Source organism: Saimiri boliviensis, chromosome 4, assembly GCF_048565385.1.
Source record: "Saimiri boliviensis isolate mSaiBol1 chromosome 4, mSaiBol1.pri, whole genome shotgun sequence".
In the NCBI taxonomy this organism is placed as follows: Eukaryota; Metazoa; Chordata; class Mammalia; order Primates; family Cebidae; genus Saimiri; species Saimiri boliviensis.
Genome location: NC_133452.1, coordinates 17,331,819 through 17,339,472, shown reverse-complemented (window position 1 = coordinate 17,339,472; position 7,654 = coordinate 17,331,819).

The following is a 7,654-nucleotide window of genomic DNA, read 5'->3' as shown; positions in this document are numbered from 1 at the left end:
TTCATATAAAAATGTATAGTGAAGAAAGGGTAACATCATAAATGAATATTATATGTTTTTTAAATTAACACAGATGGAATAATTAGAAAATTATTTATTTAAAACATGAACTTAGATTCTTATCTCACTATCTAAATATATAATTACATAATTACTTCACTTATTTAGAGAATAAACATTTTAAATAATGATTATGTAAAAAATAGAGGAAGTTTGAAATAAATGTTTAGCAAATCTATGAAATAGAAAAGGGGCACATTTAAGGACCAAAGGAATGAAATAAGTTACAAAGGAAAATATTAACAGTTTTGATTATTTAAAAAATTCTAAGATTCTGTTCATGAAAGATAAATTTATCCAAAGTCTAAAAACAAGCAAAAACAAAAAAGAAGAAAAAAGTTAATTCATATAAATATGGCAAAAATGGCCAATATCTTGAAGTTAGGATTAGCACACATAAACAGATATGGAAAATACTCAGTTGCAACTAGATAAATTAGTAATGGACCAAAACAAGCAATTCACCAAAGAGAAAAATTTTAAAGAGAATCTCTTGAACATGGGAGGCCTAGGTTGCAATGAGCCGAGATTACGCCATTGCTTAGCCTGGGAAACAGAGCAAGACTCGGTCTCAAAAAAAAAAACAAAAAGCAAAAAAACAAAAAATACTTTCCATTACTTAAGATTATTCATATCTTTTTATGACATTACAACTTGAAATAAATAAATTGCACCCTCATACCAGTTCAAAGAATGGGTGATGAGAAATAGACCCTTACGGTTTAGACACTGGAATAGTTCTACCCTCACCCAGGCAAGTGGGACCCATGATCAGGGCCCCATGTGGCGTGGGGCCCCACACGTCAGAATACATTCTTTGAAATTTTCTAAATCACAGTTCAGTGTGTAGAACTGGCCAGGACTGACAATGCCATCTGGACAGGGCACATGAGCCTAGACCAAAACCTGCGTGGATGCTAGTCTTTTTTTATTCTTTCCCTTTCAGCAGGTGATCTTTGACCCTCTATCTAACATGACAGGTCAACCAGATGCCTCAGGCGCTCCAGATCTTTTATCCATGGGGTCTCCATGGTTGAACCCAAGTTTCTGGAGGACAGTCTGGCCATCAGGTCACTGTTGCTGATGGGAATGTATTCTTTTCATGGAATCACATGATACTGTACAGTTAGAATGGTACTTATGTGCTGCTCTGGGGTGACTTTCACTCAGAATGAAGAATCTTCATGTGTGCTCTCTGGATGATAACTACCTAAGGACTACTCAGTTCACCTAAAATATTTATGGAAAGATCACTATACCTCATATGTGCCCATGAATTTTGTAAAACATTTTTAACCAATTTTTAAAATACAGGATAGGGATGTACAAAAAACATTTGTCCAGGGCCTTACACACTGTAGTTCTGTCCCTGTGTGGAGATGATGTGGGAAAACACAAAGTATGAGCCTAATCTGATTTGAAAAGTGAGCTGTTCATGCTTTGTTTTGGTAAAATGTCATCTCTCTTACTTGTAGTACAGGCATTGTGTCTGTAACCATAGAAGAGCTAGAACATTGTAGCTATAGCTTGACAGTGGTTCTAAGAGTTGAAGCCATGCTGGAAGAACATATTTAATGAAATCTCATTGTGCTGAAGGTAAAATAAAGAATGGCCATGAAATGCACGAGCATATATACTGTTTTTGTAAGGTATGTTGTGGAAAGGATAGATGCTGACCAGGAGCTAGAGCTGCAGGACCAGCAGGTGTCACCACAGCCAGTGACAAATCCCTGATGCCAATGGCCGTCACTCTGACACTACTGAAAAGCTACAGCAGAAATGGGCATGTTTATGAACTGTGGGATTCTCAGAGTGCCAGGGACTCAGAGACCCCAAGACTAGGAAGAGTTTTTATGGAAAAACCAGGCTTCAGACTGGGCACAATGGTTCACACCTGTGATCTCAGAACTTTGGGAGGCCAAGGTGGGTGGATCACTTGAGGTAAGGATTTTGAGAACAGCCTGGCCAACATGGTGAAATACCATCTCTACTCAAAATAAAAAAATTAGGTGGGCATGGTGGCATGAGCCTGTAATCCCAGTTACTTGGGAGACTGAGGCAGGAGAATCACTTGAACCCAGAAGATGGAGATTGCAGTGAGCCGAGACTGATCCACTGCACTCCAGCCTGGGCAACAGAGTGAGACTCCATCTCAAAAAAAAAAAAAAAAAGAAAAAGAAAAAGAAAAAAAGAAAAGAAAAGAAAAGAAAACCAGGATTCATAGGTAAGCCTCTTCTTAGCTAAAATAGAGAGCAAGAGGTCTGAAACTTAAATCAGATTATTGACTACAGTTGGGCAGAAGGAATGGGGAGTAGGTGACATTAAGTAAGAGACGTCAAACAGCCAAAGATCAATGGGAATCTAAGAGTAAAAGATGGTAGTTTATGATGGGAATAGCCTAAGGTGTTTGTTCAAAGCTGAGGAGCAAGTTGAGGAAAAATATTGACAAAATGCATGACAAGGAGTTAATGTTTTTACATAAAGTGCTCACAAGGTCAATGGGAAAAATCATTATGAGAAAGAAATTAAGAAATTCACTGGTGAAAAGGAACACAAGGAATCCTATGTCGAAAAAAAAAAAAATCCCCTCAACGAAACTGAAAGTAGGAAAAACTAAAAACTCATTAAAATTTCACAGACAGGCAGGGCGTGGTGGCTCATTCTTTTAATCTAGCACTTTGGGAGGGTGAGGCAAGAGGATCATTTGAGCTCTGGAGTTCGAGACCAGCTGGGTAACATAGCAAGACCTCATCTCTACTACAAATAAAAAAACCAGCCAGGCTTATAATCCCAGATACTAGGGAGGCCGTATTCCCAACTACTCGGGAGGCTGAGGTGGGAGAAGAGCTTAAGCCCAGGGGGTTGAGGTGAGCTGTGATTGTGCCACTGTAGTCCAGCCTAGGTGACAGAGTGGCACCCTGTCTCAAATAAATAGATAAATAATAAATTAATTTAAAAGTATGCACAAAGAATAGCAACGAAGTACAGTAGAATTCTGATGATCAACTGGGATATCAAGAATTGAGAACATGTGCTTTCCAGCTCAGGGACCCAGTGTGATCTGTGGAGAATGAGTTAAGTGGAGAAAACTGTCATATCTCTGAATATCCAGTTTGGAGAGACACTCATGTTTTAAAGCAATTAGGAATAGAATTTTTCAAATTAAGAAAAAGAACTCTAACAATATCTGAAAACTGCTTTAAAGAATGCTATGCAAAGCTATAGGGATTGACTTAGTCTGATGCTAGGCCCAAATGTTCTTTGGAAATTTAACCACGATAATATTATTACTAGGATTGCTATTGTTTTGGTTAGTGCTTTGGTTACAAATTTCCACAGGTTTTTTGTTTGTTTGTTTGTCTTTAACATTATTTTTCTAGAAGCCCTGCTATTTTTAGCTCTTGGTTTTTTACAACCTGAGGAATACATATATAGTGTTATAGCAAAAACATAAACACCTAAGTCTGTATATGTCTATGTGTATGTATGAAAAATTTCAGAAGTTAAATGATTGCTCTTAAATATGAATGTCTTATCACTAAAGTAGCTTACTGAATATCTTATAACCAAATCATCAAAGTATCAAGCAGAGAACCAAGCTGAAATCCAAGGCACAGTGGCCACACAACTCAGGAAAATTTCCTAGTAGGTACTCAGCAGACCAAAATAGTCTTCAGTACACAAGAGATTCCACCACATTATAATTGGGCAAATAGTAGACTTGAGTAGATCCAGTAGCCTTTGCAAAGTGTAGGGATGCAGACAGAATCAGACAAATATCTTCCAGATGGCTAAAACCATAAAAAGTAAAACTTAAAAGCCCCTTTCTTCAACATGGAAAGAAGGGAATTAAACTAACCCTGAGAGAGAGGCAGAAAAAACTAGATGTGCCAATCACATTGAAATTCTTAGTGTAACCAGGCAGCTTAACCTCAAAATACATTTTAAAATTTGTGTTTTTCTTTCTCTTGGATTTCAAGACATAACCTTGCAGCAAACTGCAGATGCATTTTCCTTAGCCTTAAAACAGGTTCCATGTTCCTTCCTTTCTCACCATATATACTCCCTTCACATTTATCTAGCATGTATGCTAGCATCTAATTATGTGCCATCGTAGAAATTCCAGCGACTCATCTTGAGACAGAAAGTCCAAACCCAGACCCAGGTGCAAAATTCCAGAGATTACTTCAAAGTGGCTAGTCAACGTGGCCATTGTTGAAATGACATCAGCCCATGCTCCCCAGTGGACTGAAACCCAATATAGCCACTGGAACAAGACACACAGACATTGTAATCTGCACAATTCTTGCATACAATCCATGTCAAGTTTTCCCTTTATAAGCCTTTGCCTTGCCCCCCAAAGTTGAAGTGGTCGCTTTGCATGGGAGTCTAGCCATATCTCCTTTTGTTTAATAAAATCACACGTGACTTTGTTTTGTTTAATAAAATCACTTTCTACCAGACCACACTCTTGTTAATAGGACTTTGCAAGGGGGAAGCATCCAGACTTGCATTTGGTTACATTGGTCCCTGCAGTTCCTGAAGCCTAGCTATTAAATATATCTCTCTCCTTCATTGGTAATGAAATTTTATTGGAACCCACTAGATACCACAATCACATTTTATCAAATTTTCATTTTTATATAAACAACATTAGATTAGGTTACAATAACTTGCCAAAAGACTTCTAACTAATACAGGGATTCAATAGATACTGCTTTATTTCTGAAGCTGATAAATTGAGAAATATGTATCTAAGCAAATTATCTGAAATTATATTAGCAACTGCTGGTAAAATTGAATATAGATGATCTTTTTGGGGAAAATAAGTATGTAGACAAATAAAGCACAGGTTATGTAGCAAATGGTAGAAACAGAAAATAATAATGTAAACAAAAATTGAAAGCATAAAACAGCATTAAAATAAAATAGATTACATTCTTTATAGAAATAAATTCAAGGAGGTGACATGCATACACAAAACAGCAAACTTCTTTTGAATCAAAAAATTCCAACTGCAAATCAATAAATCTTGCCTAAAATGAAGTGGCTCAGAGAAGCTGAAAGTAAAAGGGCAGGCAAAGGTATGTTAGGGTGTACCTAGTTAAAAAAAAAAAAAAAAAGTTGGTTAAGATGAAATATGTGAAATAGGACAGAGAATATTACTTTACAGTATTGAAGAGCATATTCCCCATGAAACTTAAAACATCAAAGCACAAGAAAATGTCTTTTTTGTTTTGAAGACAGAATATTGCCATGTTGTTCAGGCTGGAATGCAGTGGTGCAATATCAGCTCACTGCTGTCTCTGCCTCCCAGGCTCAAGCCATCCTCCCACCTTAGCCTCCCAAATGGCTGTGGCTATAGGCACACACCACCACACCTGGCAAATTTTTATGTTTTTTGTAGAGATGGAGTTTCAATATGTAGCCTAGGCTGCAGAAATGTCTTTTTAAAACAAAATACAGAGTGAAGGATGCAAAAGAATATCCAAGTAAGTTTGGAAGGCTTGTCTTATTTGTGGATAAGAAGTCTAACACTTTAAGATAATTTATATCTAAATTAATTTATACATTCAGTGTTATTTCAGCCAGAATCCTAACATACAGACTTTTATTTTGTTTACTGTATTTGCTTTTGTTTGTCTTTTAACTTACATGCACTTAAAACTTAAGTTTTAAGTGAAAATAAAACTTAAGAAACAATGCCATAAAAATTCTGACAAAGAAAGGTAACATAATGTCCATGTCCTAGCAGATATCAAACTGGTCTTAAAACTAAAATAAAATTTAAAAGTCATGCTAATCGACAAAATAAAATAATACTAAAATAAAACTAGGTATATATGGGAAATTAGTTCTGATGTGGGTGGTATTTTCAATAAATGCAAACAATTAATTAATGTTTGGGAGAAAAGTAGCTGCAGAGAAAAGTGTCTTTGTTACTGATTTCAAATAAGTTCATAAAAACTCTAGAAAACCCAGACAATACCATTCAGTACATAGGCATGGGCAAAGACTTCATGACTAAAACACCAAAAGCAATGGTAGCAAAAGCCAAAATAGACAAATCAGATCTAATTAAATGTAAGAGCTTCTGCACAGCAAAAGAAACTATTAATATAGAGTGAACTGGCAATCAACAGAATGGGAAAAAATTTTTGCAATCTACCCATTTGACAAAGGGCTAATAATCAGAATCTACAGAGAACTTAAACAAATTTACAAGAAAAAAAAAAAAACAAACAATCCCATCAAAAAGCAGGCAAACGATATGAACAGACACTTTTCAAAAGAAGACATTTATGTGGCCAACAAATACGAACAAATGCTCATCATCACCGGTCATTAGAGAAATGCAAATCAAAACTACATTGAGATACCAGAATGGTATCTCATTAGAATGGCATCTCATTTAGAATGGCGATCATTAAAAAATCAGGAGACAACAGATGCTGGAGAGGATGTGGAGAAATAAGAACGCTTTTACACCATTGGTGGGAGTGCAAATTAATTCAACCATTGTGGAAGACAGTATGGTGATTCCTTAAGGATCTGGAAATAGAAATACCATTTGACCCAGCAATCCCATTACTGGGTATATAACCAAAGGATTATAAATCATTCTATTATAAAGGCACCTGCACACATATTTTTATTGCAGTACTGTTCACAATAGCAAAGACTTGGAACCAACCCAAATGCCCATCAGTGATAGACTGGACAGGGAAAATGTGGCACATATGCACTATGGAATACTATGCAGTCATAAGAAAGTATGAGTTAATGTCCTTTGCAGGGACATGGATGAAACTAGAAACCATCATTCTCAGCAAACTGACACAAGAACAGAAAACCAAACACCACATGTTCTCACTCATAAGTGGGTGTTGAACAATGAGAACATATGGACACAGGGAGGGGAACATCACACATTGGGGCCTGCGGAGTGAGGGGCTAGGGGAAGAATAGCAGGGGTTGGGGAGATTGGGGAAGGATAGCATTAGGAGAAATACATAATGTAGATGATGAGGTGATGGATGCAGCAAACCACCACCATGGCATGCGTATACCTATGTAACAAACCTGTGTAATATGCATATGTACCCCAGAACTTAAAGCATAATAAATAAATTTTAGAAAATAAGTTCAAAATGAATAAATAATGTAAACAAAAATGAAATAATGACATGCAATAAAAATAAATAAGTATTTAAAAGTATTTAATGAGAAAAACTTTTCTAAGCTAGTTTTTAGAAAATGTGATTTCAGTTTTTTTTAAAAATTTGAAGTTAGTTTTTTAAAAACTAAAATTTTCAAATATAGATTCAAAACAATTAGGATTTATTATAAGTGTGTAGTATTTATTTACTATAGCAAGTGTCCTTATAAGAAAGGCAGAGGAAGATTTGGCACTGACACAAAGAAAGGAAGGTGATGTAAAAGCAAAACTGAAAGAAATTTTGAAATACTGGTCTTGAATATTGAAGTGAAGCAGCCACAAGCCAGGGAATGCCAGCCCCTACCAGAACATGAAAGATGCAAGGAATGGATGCTCTTGTGCATAACTTTAAGATGAACTAAAGTTAAGACATTA